This window comes from Mastomys coucha, unplaced genomic scaffold (genome assembly GCF_008632895.1).
Source record: "Mastomys coucha isolate ucsf_1 unplaced genomic scaffold, UCSF_Mcou_1 pScaffold21, whole genome shotgun sequence".
NCBI classification, from domain to species: domain Eukaryota; kingdom Metazoa; phylum Chordata; class Mammalia; order Rodentia; family Muridae; genus Mastomys; species Mastomys coucha.
The window spans coordinates 25,602,812-25,620,399 of NW_022196904.1; the positions used below are offsets into that span (position 1 = coordinate 25,602,812).

The 17,588-nt window shown below is 43.5% G+C and overlaps 1 pseudogene; it reads right to left on the bottom strand.

Moving 5' to 3' along the window:
• Window positions 1–14,189, bottom strand: part of LOC116101192 — a 97,857-nt pseudogene extending 83,668 nt beyond the window's left edge.
• Between the last annotated feature and the right edge of the window lie 3,399 nt (window positions 14,190–17,588).

Genomic DNA, 17,588 nt, shown 5'->3' on the forward strand with positions numbered 1-17,588 from the left:
CACCCTTCAGATTCATTTTCCACAGGCACTTGAGTCTTCTTGGGCATAAACAGGGTGTCGCTGAATGCAAAGCCAGCCAGGAGATTCTGTCTTCCGCTAATATGGCTTTTGGCAATAAAGCCATTATCTCAAAGTGCCATAAAAGAAAGGCATCTTGGTTCCCACTCCCACTCCAGGTTTTCCTTCTTCTTCTTCTTCTTCTTCTTCTTCTTCTTCTTCTTCTTCTTCTTCTTCTTCTTCTTCTTCTTCTTCTTCTTCTTCTTCTTCTTCTTTTTCTTCTTCTTCTCCTCCTCCTCCTCCTCCTCCTCCTCCTCCTCCTCTTCCTCCTCCTCCTTCTTCTTCCTTTTTTCATCTGTTGCCGGCTCAGCAGGGAGTTTATTGCTATTTGGAACTCTGATTGCTAAATGCTAAAGGAGGCAGGTCACCCTGCACTAAGTGGATAGATTGGCCTCAGAAGTGCCACTTGCTGCCATTCAGTGTGATTGGATGATGCTTTGGAAGCAGGCGAGAGAGAGAGAGAGAGAGAGAGAGAGAGAGAGAGAGAGAGAGAGAGAGAGAGAGAGAGAGAGAGAGAGAGAGAGAGAGAGAGAGAGAGAGAGAGATCATGGTGTCTGTGTCACTTTGGGGAAGATCTGTTAGTAGGACAATGTGACCCGTTTGATGTCTGGTATTCTAGACAGAGCTTAGGGAGAAGTAAAACAGAAGTCAGGTAAGCAATGTCCAGTGAGAAGTGATTTGAGTCAGGGCAGCAGCTTCAAGTCTCTAGTTCCAGTACTCGGGAGCTTGTGGCAGGAGGAGTCTGAGTTGGAGCTAAGCCTGGGCTACAGCGTGGGATGCTGCAATCACATGTACTACCTGCCTATCTCCTAATATCTACAGAATTAAAAATTGAAGTATTGGGCTGGAGAGATGGTTCAGTGGTTCAGAGCACTGACTGCTCTTCCAGAGATCCTGAGTTCAATTCCTAGCAACCACATGGTGGCTCACAACCATCTGTAATGGGATCTGATGCCCTCTTCTGGTATGTGTCTGAAGACAGTGACAATGTACTCATATAAATAATAATAAGTAATGTTTTTAAAAAATTAAAATAATATTCTAAAAATTATGTTTTCTAAATTTTTTTTTTTTTTAGTCAGTGTGTGTGTGAGTTGTTTTGGCATTAGTCTGACTACCTTGAAGTGTGACTACCTATTTTGGCTCATAGTCTCAGTGCCCTGTGGCAGGAAAGGTGTTGGAGTTCACAGTTGAGAGTGTGGCTCCTACGTCATGGTAGAGTAGGAAGCAGGTGGCAAGGCAGGATGAACTCGAGTCTAGTCTTCAAAGGCCCACCCCTAGTCACTGATTCCATCAGCCAGGCCCCACAGCTTCCCCTCAAACAAATACCACAAGCTGGGGATGGGGGCTCAGACACACGAGTCTGTGGGGATGGTTCATTTTCCAGCCACCTTGATGTACTCATTATTTTAAAACTTTATTTTGGGTTTGGGGAGGTTATATTTGGTGTTTTGAAAATCAGAGCATCTTCTTCTAATTATTATATTGCTATATATATGTGTATATATATACATACATATATATATATATATACATATATATATATATTGTAGGGTATGTGTATGGGGGTAGACTGTAGCAGAGATAGATCTGAAACTCACTATACAGCCCATTCCACCCTCAAATTCACATAAGTTCTCCTGCGTCGGTCTCCTAAGCTCTGGATTGCAGGTGTGTTCCACTGTGACTGGCTTTAGATTATCCACTAAAGCTGGGTGCACACCTTTCATCCCAGCACTCCAGAGGCAGAGGCAGGAGGATCTTTGTAAGTTGGTGGTCAGTCTGGCCTATGGTCACTCAGAGTGAGTTCCAGGACAACCAGGGCTACATATTGGGACCCTGTCTAAAAAAAAAAACAAAGAGGAAACAAGGTATTTTCTTTTTTTTCCTTTTGTGATTTTAAAATTGTCACGTGTGGAGATTTTTAGCTTCTTGTCCCCTCAAGAGAAAGAGAAAGATGTGCTTTAAGTCTTGATGTTATCCAAAGGTACACTTTTCCAATTTTTTTTAGATATTTAAATTTTATTTTGTGTGTATGAGTGTTTTGCCTGCATGTATGCATACACTCCATGTCTATGCAGTTCCCTAAGAGGCCAGAAGGGGGCGTCAGATCTTGAAACTAGAGTTACAGACGGTTGTGAGCCACCAAGTGGGTACTGGGAAACGAACCTGGATCCGCCACCTGAGCAACAAGTTCTATTAACAGCTGAGCCATCTCTGGAGCGCAGGCACATCACTTTTCATCCCTGCCCCCCCTTGTTTTATTAACAAAACTAATGTGAAAGTAAAGCGCTGCCTGTTGCCAATTTAACATCTTTAATTAAAACAGAAAGTTACCATGCAACAGTGCCATGGGTGAAGTTCTGAAATCATGAGGATGGGGAAATAGGTTTAAAATTAAACTGTTGGTGCGCTGGTAACTCCGCAGTCCGGCATCAGGAGTGTGGACACTTTAGTTAATGGAAAATGGAGACAACTGCCTTAAACTCTACTAGCATTACCTTTTAAAAATATTATGGAACCGTAAGAGGCATGACCAGAGAGAAGCCGTGATGAAAGCTGAGCTGCCTTGGGAAGCTCGGAGTTTGGAAGATTAAAGCGTGAAACTTGGAGGAATGTGGATACCGCCTCTTAAATGAGGTCAGGCAAGGAGCCCTGCCTCCCTTCCACCAAACTTCCTAAGTGGGAGAGTGTTTGTAACAAACAATTCATTCTGGAATGTGCTGAACCCTGTAATAATAATAATAAAAAAGTCCCAAAGAATCCCTGGTTTGTGGTCTTGAGCCAGTAGGATGGCTTTAGGGGTTACATTTTTTCTACCCTGGTCCCTCCTCTCTTCTCTCCCTTCCTTTCTTCCTCTCCCTCTCCTTCCTTCCTTTCTTTCTAATTTCTTTTTCTGTCTCTTCTTTTCCCTCCCCCTCATCCCCCTCCCCTTTTTCCCCTCCTTTCCTTCTTCTTTTTCCTCCCCTTTCTCCTCCCTTCCCCTCCCCTTCCTCTCCCCATCCTTTTCCCTCCCTTCTTCTCCCCTCCCCTCTCCCTTTCTCCCTGTCTCCCTCATTTCCTCTCCCTCCCATTTTTTCTTTTGGTTATCTTAACACCCATTCCCATTTTCAATTTCTTCAAAACTGTTCTCTGCAAATTTGTTGCCCTTTCCTGGTGAGCAGTGTCTACACCGACGGGTGTTAATGTCTGTCTTGCTATTTGGTCCATCCAACTAAATCCTAGCACTTTGTAGACTAATTACCTGCTCTCCCACCCCCACCCCAGGAAAACCCATACCCTTTTTACCAGGTCTATCATTTTACAAGCAATGAATACATTTTCCCAGTATCAGCATTAGTCACAGAGGTGTTTCAGGCACACAGCTACAAAGACTGACCTAAAATTGTCCTGGGCTCCGGACTTACAGAACTGTAAAAGCAAACTCAATTCATTTCCTGGTAGTTTATCACCCTTGAATTTAAAGATTCATTTATTTACATGCATATTCTATCTGCATGAACGCTTACATGACAGAAGATGGTATCAGAACCCATTACAGATACCTATGAGCCACTATGTGGTTGCTGGGATTTGAACTCAGGACCTCTGGAAGAGTGAAAGAATAGCCAGTGTACTCTTAACCACTGAGCCATTTTTCCACCATCATCGTCAAATTTAAAGTGGGAGGAGGCCGAGGATCTTTGCCCCATTCCTTTCCTGAGTCCTCATGAGAACTGAGATTCACAGAAACATGGAGCCAGTGTCTGTCTCAGTCTTCCAAAGGCACAAGATGTTCTAATAGTAAATCTTTCCCCTCTGCACCACTTCCCAAGGACCCTGTGTCTTAGCTAGGGATTCTATTGCTGTAAAGAGACAACATGACCATAGCGACTCTTATAAAGGAAAACATTTAATTAGGACTGGCTTGTAGATAATATAATCCATTGTTGTTGTGGCAGGACACACGGTGGCTTGCAAGCAGACATGGCAGAAGGAGCTGAGAGTTTCTGCATCAGGATGGGCAGGCAGCAGGAAGAGAGTGCTACACTAGACCTGGCTTGAGCATCTGGGACTTCAAAGCCGAACCCCAGTGACACACTTCCTCCAACAAGGCCAGGCCTCCTAATAGTGCTATGCACTGTGGGCATATGGGGGCCATTTTCATTAAACCACCATACCTTGGAAAATCATCTCCAACTCTTCAACTGGAAGTTTTGGTTTTGGTGATAGTCTTACCAGGTAGCTCAGGCCAACTTGAATTTGGGATCCTCCTGCCTCAGCCTCCTGAGCACTGTGATCATAGGTGTGTACCACTATGCCCACCCAGACCCATGACTATACCATCTATAGTCAGGTTCATATACACATCTATAATCTCAGCACTCAGGAGGCTGAGGCAAGAGGATCACTGTCAATATGAGGTCAATAAGAGCTATATAGTGCTGGGCAGTGGTGGCACACGCCTTTAATCCCAGCACTTGGGAGGCAGAGGCAGGTGGATTTCTGAGTTGTTGAGTCCAGCCTGGTCTACAGAGTGAGTTCCAGGACAGCCAGGGTGAAACAGAGAAACCCTGTCTCCAAAAACAAAAAACAAACAAACAAAAACCAAGCAAAAAAAGAGCTATATAATAAGACCCTGCCTCAAAACTAATAACTATAAGTAAACAAATACCACATATGTAGTGATGATTCCCAAGTTTAAGTAACTTCATCAACATGATTTTTTGATGGACAGATTCTGACTGTATGCATTTATGGTTATAATATGGTGTTTTGGTATATATATATATATATATAACCCAGAATGATCAGATCAAGTTAGTTAACAGTGGCATCACTTTGCATAGTGTTATTTTTTTTTTAAAGATTTATTTTATTTATAGCTGTACAGATGGCCGTGAGCTATCATGTGTGTGGCTCCTGGGAATTGAACTCAGGACCTCTGCTGACCCGCTTGCTCCGGCCCGCTCGCTCCAGTATAATTCACTGTAGCTGTCTTCAGATGCACCAGAAGAGGGTGTCAGATCTCATTACAGGTGGTTGTGAGCCACCATGTGGTTGCTGGGATCCGAACTCAGGACCTTCGGAAGAGCAGTCAGTGCTCTTACCCGCTGAGCCATCTCGCCAGCCCCTAGCCTATTTTTTTGAGTATGTGGTAAGACGTTTGGAAGAGACACTCTTGGTTAGTTTGGAGTACAGCATTCATCATTATTGACTACAGTCACCCTGCTGTGCAATAGATCTCAGTGCTTATTCTGGGCTGCCTGAAATTTTTGTTTTATTGGGTTATAATTCACATGATATAAACTTGTCTGTTAATCATCTTACGATGCATAATTCAGTGCTGTGTAGTGTATTTACGACGCTGTCTTGCCACTACATCTAGCTGTTTTTGAGACATGTTTATTATTTCCTGCAAGAGAAACCTTTGTGCCCACTGTCAGCCCTCCCCAGCCCCACCCTCTCCTCTTCAAGGTCTTCTCCCGACCCCCAACTAGTCTGCTCTCTTTCCCTGTGGATTCATCTTTTCTGGAAATGTCATTTATAAAGATTCCCAGTTGTCCCATTCATTGTCTAGACCACTCAATTTCTTCCCCTCCATTTCTTATTTAATGAATTCACTATTTTAAAATTTAACACTTTGTGGTGGTTTGAATATGCTTGGCCCATGGGCAGTGCTACTGTTAGGAGGTGTGGTCTTGTTCAAGGAAGTGTGTCACTGTGTAGGGGTTTTGAGGGCTCCTGGTGCTTAAGTTCCATGAAGTGCAGCGTCAGTTTACTCCTGGCTGCCTTTGGATCATGATGTAGAACTCTTGGCTCCTTCAGCACCATGTCTGCCTGGATGCTGCCATGCTTCCTGGCATGATGATCATGGACTGAACCTCTGAACCTGTAAGCCAGCCCTGATTAAATGTTGTCGCTTATAAGAGTTGCCTTGGTCATGGTGTCTCTTCACAGCAATGGAAACTCTAAGACACACCTTCTTCTGGATAGTTTCATAGATAGATAGATACCATGTACTGTGATCTCTTGTCTCTACCGAGTTGCTCTCTCTTGTCTTCCTGCCAGCAGCAGTCATTGCGGCTAGGCCTGGCTGATGGTTATGGAGATCTTTGTCTCTGCCCCAGGCCAGCAAAAGGGACTTCTCTGTTCTACAAAGGTGAAGCTGCCTCCTCTTCATCCTGCCTTACTTTCCCATTGCTATGATAAACTCCATGACCAAAAGCAATGTAGGAGAAGGGGCTTATTTCAGCTTACAGTTTTACAGTCCACCATGAAGGAACATCAGGATAGGAACTCAAGGCAGGAACTGATGATGCAAGAGCCCATGGAGGATACTGCTTACTGCCTTGCTCCTCATGGCTTCTTCAGTTTGCTTTCTTATAGAACCCAGGACCAGCAGCCAAGGTATGGCACTGACCTCAGCGGGGCTTTCCACTTCAGTCATCCATCAAGAAAATGTCCCATAGGCCAATGTCCTATAGGCCAGTCTGATGGAGGCAATTTCTCAACTGATGTTCCCTCTTCCCAGATGAGCCTAACTTGTTTCAAATTGACAAAAACTGACCCATGATCTCTCATCACAACTCCAAGTTGGTGTCAGTGCTCACATTGTCCTCCAATGGTGGTCTCCATCACTGTTCTCTGAGTGGGCCTACGTGGGCTTAGTATAGGTGTTCTTCATTCTGTCTGTTAAAAATATGTTGCTAATGAATGTAGATTAGAAACAGGGCGGGAGAGGTGGCTGAGTGGTTAGGGACACTTGCTGCTCTTGTGGAGGCTGTGAGTCTAGTTCCAAGCACTACATGGTACCTCACACCTGTCTGTAACTCCAGTCCCAGGCCATTTAAGTCCCTATTCTGCCTTCCATGGTACCAGCTATGCGTGTGGTACACTCAGAAAAATGCAGGTAAAACACTCACATACATAATAAATAACTAAATAGAAAATAAAAAAATCTTTTTTAAAAGACAGACACAGGCAGGCTTCTTCTTTGGAAATGTGAAGTTGAAAATATATCTCCCCACACACCCCATTTTTCTTTTTTTCTATTGTAGCCCAGGCTGGCCTTGAATTTGTATAACCCCTACCTCAGCCTCCCAAGCTCAGGGATTACAGGTGGGAGCCACTCCAGCTAGCTCATATTTTCTGAGATTAATTTTTATTATTTTTAATTATGTGTGTATGTATTTGTATGTGTATACAACTGCAGGTGCAGGTGGCATGCAGAGCCATCAGATCCCCTTGAGCTGGAGACAGAGGCAACATTGAACTGCCTGATGTCAGTATTCAGAACTGAATCTGGGTCTTCGGCAAGGGCAGTACACACTCGTAACCACTGTGTCATATCTCCAAGCCCCAGTATTTAGTTTTCATCTGTGTTTTCTTGATTTGTTATTTGTTTTTTTTTTTTTTTAAGATTTATTTATTTAAGTACACTGTAGCTGTCTTCACCCCAGAAGAGGACATCAGATATTATGGGTGGTTGTGAACCACCATGCGGTTGCTGGGATTTGAACTCAGGACCTTCAGAAGAGCAGTCAGTGCTCTTACCCGCTGAGCCATCTCTCTAGCCCTAAAAACACACAGAGACACATACAGCCACACAGAACCACAGAGTCATGAAGTGCCAATATATGCTGCCTGTGTGTGTTTTTATTGCCTGTATGTGTGTCTATATTGACTATATGTGTGGCTGTATGTGTCTCTGTGTGTTTTTATTGCCTGTGTGTGTGTCTTTTTTTTTTTTAAATGAGCACAGAATTTTTTTTTTCAAGACAGGGTTTCTCCGTGTAGTCCTGGCTGTCCTGGAACTCACTCTGTAGACCAGCCTGGCCTCAAACTCAGAAATCCACCTGTCTCTGCCTCCCAAGTATTAGGATTAAAGGCCTGCGTCACCACTGCCCGGCTCCATGTTTTCTTTTTCTTATGATTCTTCAGATTTGTGATGTGTCAGCATACACAGACAGTGGAGGTCGTTCTGACTCCTGGAGCATCTGTCTATATTTCTGGGATACACATGCCAGACAGTGATTAAGGTCTGACTTCACTGCCCACAGGTTGGGACACTGGACATTTTAACACTATGAGACTGTTTCAGAGTCATGAAGTGCCAATATATGCTGCGGTTTTCTTTTTGTGCATCATTGGGACTCCTGCTTTATCTGACCCACTGAGCTTTCTGGAAAGGAGTCAGGGCATGCTGGCACACACCTGCAATCCTGGAGCTTTGGAAGATGAAACAGGAAGATCTGAGCCTGAGTCCAACCTGGCTTGCATAGGGAGTTCCAGGCCAAAATGGACAAAAATGGACTTCTTTTAACATTTGTGTGTGTGTGTGTGTGTGTGTGTGTGTGTGTGTGTGTGTGTGCTTGCTCATGTGTGTATGTTTCTGTACGTGTATGTGTGTATTGTTTTAAAAACTAAATCCTAGCTGGGCAGTTGTGGCACACGACTTTAATCCCAGCACTTGGGAGGCAGAGGCAGGCTGATTTCTGAGTTCAAGGCCAGCCTGGTCTACAGAGTGAGTTCCAGGACAGCCAGGGCTACGCAGAGAAACCCTGTCTTGAAAAACAAAACAAAACAACAAAAAACAAAAAACAACAACAACAAAAACAAAATGTTTGGTTTTACCAATGATGACTCAGGAGCCAGATGCTGGGGTGAAAACCTGCAAGCTCAGAAAGACAGAGAAAGCACCCAGCTGACCTTCCTACTCCACTGATGTCCCAGAAGGAATGTCTTTCTCCATCTCCAGCCATCTTAAATCCCCTTCAGTTCAAAGTCCCTCCTTTCTCTTTAGGAAGGTTCACCCCTGCCAGCTGCTTGCTTGCTCTGCCCTTGACGTAGGATTGACTTTATTTAGCTCTCAGATTAAAGGTGTGTGCTAGGGCTGAGAGTCATACCACAAGATTTTTCTAGTTCACAATCTTGGGGTTCACAATGTGATCAAATATCCTACAGCATGTGTGTACGTGTCTGTGCATGTACGTGTGTGCATGTGTGTGTGTCTGTATGTGTATAGCTCTATGTGTGTGTATGTGTATGCCTCTTTTTTTTTAAACATATATTTATTTATTATATGTAGGTACACTGTAGCTGTCTTCAGACACACCAGAAGAGGGCGTCAGATATCATTACAGATGGTTGTGAGCCACCATGTGGTTGCTGGGATTTGAACTCAGGACCTCTGGAAGAGCAGTCAGTGCTCTTACCCGCTGAGCCATCTCTCCAGCCCATGTGTATGCCTCTTTATTGCATCTGTGTGTGAGTGTCCGTATGTGTCTGTCCCTTTAATGCCTGTGTGTGTGTGTCTGTATGTGTATGTGTCTGTGTCTTTATTGCCTGTGTGTGTTTTTATTGCCTGTATGTGTGTCTATATTGACTATATGTGTGGCTGTATGTGTCTCTGTGTGTATGTCTCTTTGTATGTGTTTTTATTGCCTGTGTGTGTGTCTATTATATTGCCTCTGTGTGTGTCTTTATTGCCTGTATGTGTGTGTGTGTCTGGATGAGGGAGTGCCCTGTGTGAGGAAGCCAGAAGAGGGAGTCAGATCTCCTGGAGCTAGAGTTGCAGGTGGTCATGCGCTGCCTGACATGGATACTGGGAAATGAAGTCCACTCTTCTTCAGCAAGTGCTTTTCACTGCTGAGCCCTCTCCAGCTCTGTTTGAGACAAGGTCTTAGTATATAACCTTTGCTAGTCTGGAACTCTCTCTATAGACTGGACTAGTCCTGAACTCACAGAGACCTGTGTATCTGTCCCTCCCCTGGGTGCTGGGATTAACACCCTGTCTAACACTTCTTTTCAAAATGAAAAAGTTAGTAATATTGTAAGTCAATGGAGTTGATTCGTTTTTAACTTACAGTAGGCTTTTTTTTTTTTTTAATCTAAAACTGAATATTTAACAGTTTATTGGGTGAGCCTAAAGGCTTGAAATTACACATCTATGAGTTTGGGCCTTGCGTTTTTGACACCTTGGGTTCTATTCTTTGCTATTTTTTAACTTACTGTAGCAGATCAGGGGGCTCTAAAACCATCTGTTAACCTTTCTTTCTCCTTTAAAAAAATCACGTTGAGTAGCTCAAGGCAAGAAGACCCAGAGCCAGCGTGACTGAAGCAAAGCTGGGGAGACGCGCAGGCACAGATCGTTGGCTCTGACATTTCAAGACTTGAGCCTATTAATTTTTTATGTCGCGCTACTTGTATATCGTTAATAAAAATCTGACGAAAAACTTTTTAGGATGTATTTGTTGCTGTGGCTTTGATCTTAATGTTTGCAAACTAATACATTAATACATGGGAAGCCTTAAGGATGCCTTCTAAGAGAATATTTCCATACATTATGTTTGCATTTCCATTTTAGGTAGCTGGGCCTCTGTGGGGTTGTCGATAGTGGTAGCGTTAGATTTGGGTGGGAAATGTGTCTTTTTGAGAGAAACAGCAGCTAACAAGAAACAAAGGTAATGGCATTTGGTTGAACTAATTAGTTAACTAATCCAGATAGGGTTTTTTTGTTTATTTGTTTTGTTTTTTTTGAGACAGTTTCATGAGATAACCCAGGCTGGTCCTGAACTCACCAAATGCTAGAATCACAGATGTGCCCTACCCCCAAATGTTATTTTCCAGGGCTAGACAACTTCTGTTGTAGTAAATATTTTCCTGGGTTTTTTTTTTTTTTTTTTACCCCACTTAGACCATACGGTTCTCAAATAAAAGCTACAAAAGCCTTTCTATTTATAAGAAGCCTTAAAGCATAGAGCTGGGCAGATAACAACTCTGTGCTGTTTCATCTACTTCTCTGTCAATAATCCTGAGCTACCACTCGACATGTTCCTCCTGGGCCACTCCTATTCCAACAGGCCAGCCTCCTGGCCATGTGCTCACCATCCACCTACTCCTGAAATCTTCCTCCCTCTTTCTCTCCTCCATGGTCCCTGCCTGAGACCACAAGCCCAGGAACCTCTGCTCTGCCCCCGCCCTTCTGCCCAGCCCAGGCTGTAGGCATCTTTGTTAACCAGTCAGGGATAACTTGGGGTCAGGATTTATACAATAAAAGCTGGTGTACGTGAAGATCTGCTTGTCTGGGAGCAACCAGATTTTGGTGTACAGAATTTAGCATTTGAATACAAGCAGCACCAGACCAACCACAAACTTCTCCATCAGAATTTTTATCTGTGTTCACTTCTGTAAGTGCTCTCATTTCTTACATGACTTTTCATTCCCAAGCCCTTTATTTTTCAAGAGTGGGTATTCGTATCCATTGTTATTTGTGATAGGAAAATAAGACACACACACACACACCAATAAAAAACAAGGTTTGGTGTGCACTTAGCAAAATGTTACTTGGGAGACATACACACACATGTAGTTTTAGCATTCAGGAGGAAGAGGTGGGAAGATGGGGGAGTTGGAGGCTAGCCTGGGCTACATCATGAGCTCCTGTCTTATGGGGGGGGGGAAGTCACTTGTGTTAGCCTACAGAGATGAACTCAATTCATCTTTGAATGGCACATCTTTGATCCCTGTTAACTTCCCATTTCCTTGCTGCGGCATCTGTGCCTGAGTGGTGAGAAACTCCCATGTCAGGCCAATGAATACGTGTCACTTTGTTACTTATATATTATATATGTGCCCTCAAATGCAGGATGCTGTTGGGGCAAGATAAAGTAAGACTTCTAAACAGCGTGTGCGATTTGAGGGTCTGAGGAATAATTTGGTGATATTTGAAGATCTACTTCACAAAAGTAGAAATGCAAGCAGGGTGATGGCTTATTAAAAATGATCACTAACCCAATTTCGAACACTTTGGAGTGTCGGGTGGGCAAGCCAGCTATTGCCAGGGTGCTTTCATTTGTGTGTGACTCAAAAGCCACCGTGAAATGCTTTGAATATTTATGATTTCGATCGAGGATCAGACTACCTCCAATAATCTTCAGGTTTCTTAAAAAAAAAAAAAAACCAAAAAAAAAAAACCTCTGGTGTAAAGTGTTTGAAATGTCTATCATTCTCTGATGTATGAGTGGTTAATTATTCGGGTGAATGTGAAGTACCCCTTTCTTTGAAGGAAAGGGTGTGGGAAATCCTACTTCCACAAAAGTAAAATTAATTCTCTGTAGTGACCGTGGGGTCGGGGAACTCACTGGTCAGAGAGATTATTTTGGGGAGCAATTTCTTTTACTGTTTCAAAATGGATGGCGTCATCGTAAGTCTGGTTATTTTCTTAGATCCACTAGAGGGAGTCATGTGGTATGGATGTGGATTGTTTTTTTAATAAAAGAGATGTGTTTATCATAGAGTTAGTAAATGCATTCTTAGCAATGGTCTTGTCCAAATTCAGCCACTACGGTGCGGGAGTCTTGTTCTTTTACTCACGAATGCTGTCGTGCTGTCCCGCTGTCCCGATAGAGGGAAGCGCCTTTTACACCCCCGAGTTTGCCTGACTTCTTTCTCTCCTTCTAACGGTCTTTCTTAATTTTCTAATTCTGCCTACCATCCGGAGGCAATTTTGATATGCAAATAAGCCTTAGCATTCAGAAACAGAATCTTTTGAGAGTCTGATTTACTTTTTTTCTCTTCCCTCCCGTTTTTTTCTTCTTTTCTTAAAAAAGAGATTCTCTGTTTGGTGCAGTAGCCCCGTGATAGGGAACACTCTGCTTCTCTCTCCGGGAGACTCGGCCCAGGGACCTCCCGCTGGTCTCCTTGTTAAGACCCTCGGGACACTCCTGGAAAGGAAGGAGGGGCTGGGGGGGTTGATGCCTCGTTCTACAAGAATAATACAAAGCTGCAAATTGAAACTGGTTTAATTTTTCAAAGCTTAAAGATTTTAAAGTAACTTAGACAAGTGTTTAATTTTTTTTTTAAGCGCTGAAAGCTTACAGCGAAGAAACAAGACAAGTAGCTCCACGGCATTCCTTGGAGCTGACGCTTTGCAAAATGGAATCCTAATCGAGGTAAAATTTACATCCGGTGAAATACACAGACTTTAAATCTCCAGGCCAATTGATTCGGTGACTGGGTATGGATGAACAACAACCGCCCTACTGGGGGTAGGGGTGGCTTCTGTCACTCCAGAAGATTCCTTCTTGACCCTTCCTGTCATAAGACACAGAAAAGCAAGTTGATTCACCAGAGTGACAGTTTATTATTTTTCTAATATAAAATCCTTGTGTGGTAACCACAGTTGGAGCCTGGGCCCTTTGAATGAAAACTCTTGAGTTTTCACAGGATGGTCAGTGGACTCTTGATAAGGGGACTTGGTGAATACAGACTCTCTCCAGACATCAGGGTGTGTGTGGGGGAGAGTGGGGTGTGGGGAGGTGGAAATGCTAAGTAGCTGTAGGTCTTGGAGATGGCATCAAAGGTGGCCTTGGCAACATTGCCCGCTCCCCACCACACACACACAGTGGAGCCCCTGGCTGAATGCAGTCACGGATACCAACCGTTATCATCAGTTTCTTTCTTTCTTTTTTCTTTTCTTTCTTTCTTTTTTTTTTATTGTTGTTGTTGTTGTCGTTTTTGAGACAGGGTTTCTCTGTGTAGCCTTGGCTGTCCTGGAACTCACTCTGTAGACCAGACTGGCTTCAAACTCAGAAATTCTCCTACCTCTGCCTCCCAAGTGCTGGGATTAAAGGCGTGTGCCACCATCACCCGGCTTATCATCAACTTCTTGGGCACAGGAGCAGAGATGATGCCAGTACCACTGGGCAGGCATGAGGTGCACTAGAGCAGAGCCATAGAGGCCTGTCACCTTGTGTCCAACAGTGTGGGGCTTGCTAACCTTCTTCCCCAGTTAGGTACACAGGGAAAATGAAAAGCTTTGCCAAGATAATGGCTCCTAGGAGCACCTAACACCAAGACCAATGTGACCATTGTTGTCCCCAGTAGTTACGAAACCTTGAACCTGGTCCACTGACCAGTCAGAGTCTGCTACTGCACTGGCATCTTTAGAACCTCGTCCTTTAGGGCTACGCCCAGGGAAAAGTCCGTAATCTTGGATGCCTCAATGGGCAGAAGAACAGGTGGATCTCCTCCAGGGACTTGATCTTCATGTCCTTGTCCAAGTGGTCCAGCGTGGTGATGGGGATCCACTCCTTATCTTCAGCTTTCCTTCCATGAGTCGTGAGGCCTCGACCGTGGCCATAGACCATTGCCCAATCCTTTGAATTCTTCGTGGAAGCTGCTGCTGACTCCTGAGCCCAGTGTGGGGGTCCTCTGAGCCCTCCTGATACATAGCGTCAGCTGTCATTTGCTGTTTAACGAAGAAGGCGTGGTGACTGTTTAAACGATTTCTCCTCTCTCTCTCTCTCTCTCTCTCTCTCTCTCTCTCTCTCTCTCTCTCTCTCTCTCCTTCCTTTACTCTCTCCCTCTCTCTTCCTCCCTCTCTCCTCCCCCCACCCAAATCCCATATTGTCTCGAACTCAAACTCTTTCCCTCCACCAGGTCAAGCCAAAAGATGTTTTTCCCCATTACTATTTTAAAATAGATGAAATAATTCATTCACACTTCAGATCCACTAGCAGGAGCCATGAAATACAATTGGTTAGTGTGCCATAGGGTAAGGACCCACCATTGTCCCTTTACATCAAACACCTTTTGTTGACGTCACTGTTCTTCCTGGCGGATTATCTCAGTATTGTGCTGAATTCAGTTCTTTATGAATGTAAGAGCTTATTTATAGAGGTCAGCTCTCTCCCACACACTTAACTTTCTATCCTATGGCAGTGCTGTACTATCTCGATTATAGGATTTTTGTAATAACTTTTGAAACAGAATGTTAAAACTCCTCACTTTATCCTTTAAAAAAACCCAAAGTTTAAAAAAAAAAAGTTAAATTTATGTGTACATATGTATGCAATATTACAGGTGCCTACGCAGGTCAGAAGAGGGCGTCAGATCCCCTGGAGTTGGAGTTACAGGTGGTTGTGAGCCTCCCTAAGTGGGTTCTGGGCACTGAGCTCCAGTCCCCTTGAAGAGTAGCCATCACTCTCAGCAGCTGAGCTGTCTTGCTAGTCTCCTTCAGTTTGCTCTTAATGTTACAGATTATTTTAGCGAATCTGTGTCTTTTACATTTGTATATAAATTTTATGTTAGCTTTTCTGTTTCTAAAAAAGTCATGTTTAATAATTTTAATAATGCACATACTGAGTCTTTTGTCTTAACACAACAGCCTATAATGAAAACATTCAGACCTATCTAATAACTTTTTTTAAAAAAAAAACCTTTATTCTGGATGGGCAGTGGTGGCACACATCTTTAATCCTAGCACTTGGGAGGCAGAGTTAGACAGATCTCTGTGAGTTCAAGGCCAGCCTGATCTACACAGGAATCCCTGGACAGCCAATGCTACTCAGAGAAACCCTGTCTTTAAAACAAAAAGATTCTGTATTTTATGTGTGACAGCCTGAACTTAACTCTTGGATTTTCTCTCTGAGCTTCACTGTTCTGTTTGTAGCCACATGAATAGTGACTTTCATAGCAGTAGCATACACAATTCGGTCCTCACATGATACAGATAGGTCTTCAAACATCCCAGCTCTCTCAAACAGATACCATGGTCTTCCCATACTTTGGTTCTGTAACTCATGAGATGTCCTTAGGTTAGGAATGCCAAAATAGTTCCATTTGGCATGGCAGCTCTGAATACATATGCTTGTCATCCCGAGTTGAGAGTCATCAGGCTTGCAGCACTAAGATTCCATTACTAAGATGTGTGATCAATTAGTAATGTCTGCCTTGGCAGATATGGGCTATACTAAATGAAGGGATTGCTTGCTAGCTGTGGTCTCAGGAACAAAATGTAGCTTCTATCCTTGGATTAGATGGCTGTGTGGTCTCACTGGTCCAGTGACCAAGGGGTCACAGAGCTGAGAGTGACTTCTCTGGGATGTAAATGGAACAGTACAAGTCTGATACTAGAGGGAAATTGGCAAGGCATCAAGCAGAGGATCTGGTGGCTGGTTGTCCCAGCTGACTTGAGGATCTCATGCTCTGGGGTGCATGGTGTTATCCAGGTAAAGATACCTGGCTGGTCTCAGAGTGTGAAATGCAACTCATAAGCAAAAACCTTCTTTCCATGGCCTCACAGAATAGCTTTAAATCCCTGGATAGGTCCAGAACTTTCCAGGCCAAGCTAAAGACTAAATAAGATAGTCTTGCATTAATCAAGCTCCAAAATAAAGGGGTACAGTTTTAAAAGGTGTGGTCCTGGAAGAAGAGGTCTGGGTGTGTAGAAGTGTGTTTCTGGAAAATACCAAAGAAACCGCAAGTGATTTGGCTTCCTGCCCCTGGATGTTGCCTCACAACTGGGGCCCCAAGGCTCCTGGGTGCCGCTGACTTCAAGGATTCTGTGATGGGTGGTAATTGTATCCAGGTTTTGTGGAGGTCCTTGGCTTTCTACTTATGGGTTTTAAATTCTTTAGGATTTGTTCCACTTGCTTCTGCTTCTCCTGCATCTGCTCTGGGGCCACTGTCAACTTGTCCATGTAAGACCACTCTTTCCCATGTACTCGGGAGCATTTCTAGCTTTATCTTTATCTGATAGAGACAGAGGAAAGGACTCCCCTACTCCCGCCCACCATTCTGCTTGGTCACACCTTGCTTGACATCTTTCAGCTTCAGGGGTCTCCCTACAAGTGCTTTCTTGTCTACAGTTCCACAGATGTAACCCACCATTTCAAAACCAGCTTTTCCACCCCACAAAGATCCAAATCCCTTTAATTTCTTTTCACAGTATTTGTAGTTTTCAGAATATACGTATTGCACCTCCCCTCTTTGTTTAATCTTATCCCTAAGTATTTTTCCCTTTTAATTTCATATGGTAAACGAGACCACTTTGTCTTTTTAAAATTATTTATTTTTATGTGTATGAGTGCCTGTATGTATGTATGCATATATGTATACATATATGTATGTATGTATGTATGTATGTATGTATGTATGCCATGTGAGTGCAGTACCCACAGAGGCCAGGAGAGGGTGTCAGATTCCCTGGAAGTGAAGTCAGAGACTTGTGAACTGCCATGTGCTGGGGACCAAGCCCGGGTTCTTTGCAAGAACAGCCAGTGAGCCTTGAGCCTTCTCTCTAGCCCTTTATACTACTTTAAAAACAAAGTCACTTCAAAATATTCATCATCAGAGTACAAAAATACAATTGATTTTGTTATTCTATCCTGCTACCTTGCAAAGTCTACTTCTTAGTTGCAGTCACTTACAGAGACTGGTTCTTTTTTTTTTTTTTTTAAGATTTATTTATTTTATGTATATGAGTACACTGTAGCTATACAGGTGGTTGTGAGCCATCATGTGGTTGCTAGGAATTTAATTTTTAGGACCTCTGCTCGCTCCGATTTTATTTATTATTTTACATAAGTACATTGTAGCAGTCTCCAGACACACCAGAAGAGGGCGTCAGATCTCACTACAGATGGTTGTAAGCCACCATGTGGTTGCTAGGATTTGAACTCAGGTCCTTCAGAAGAGCAGTCAGTGCTCTTAACCGCTGAGCCATCTCTCCAGCCCCAGAGACTGATTCTTTTTTTTTTTTTTTT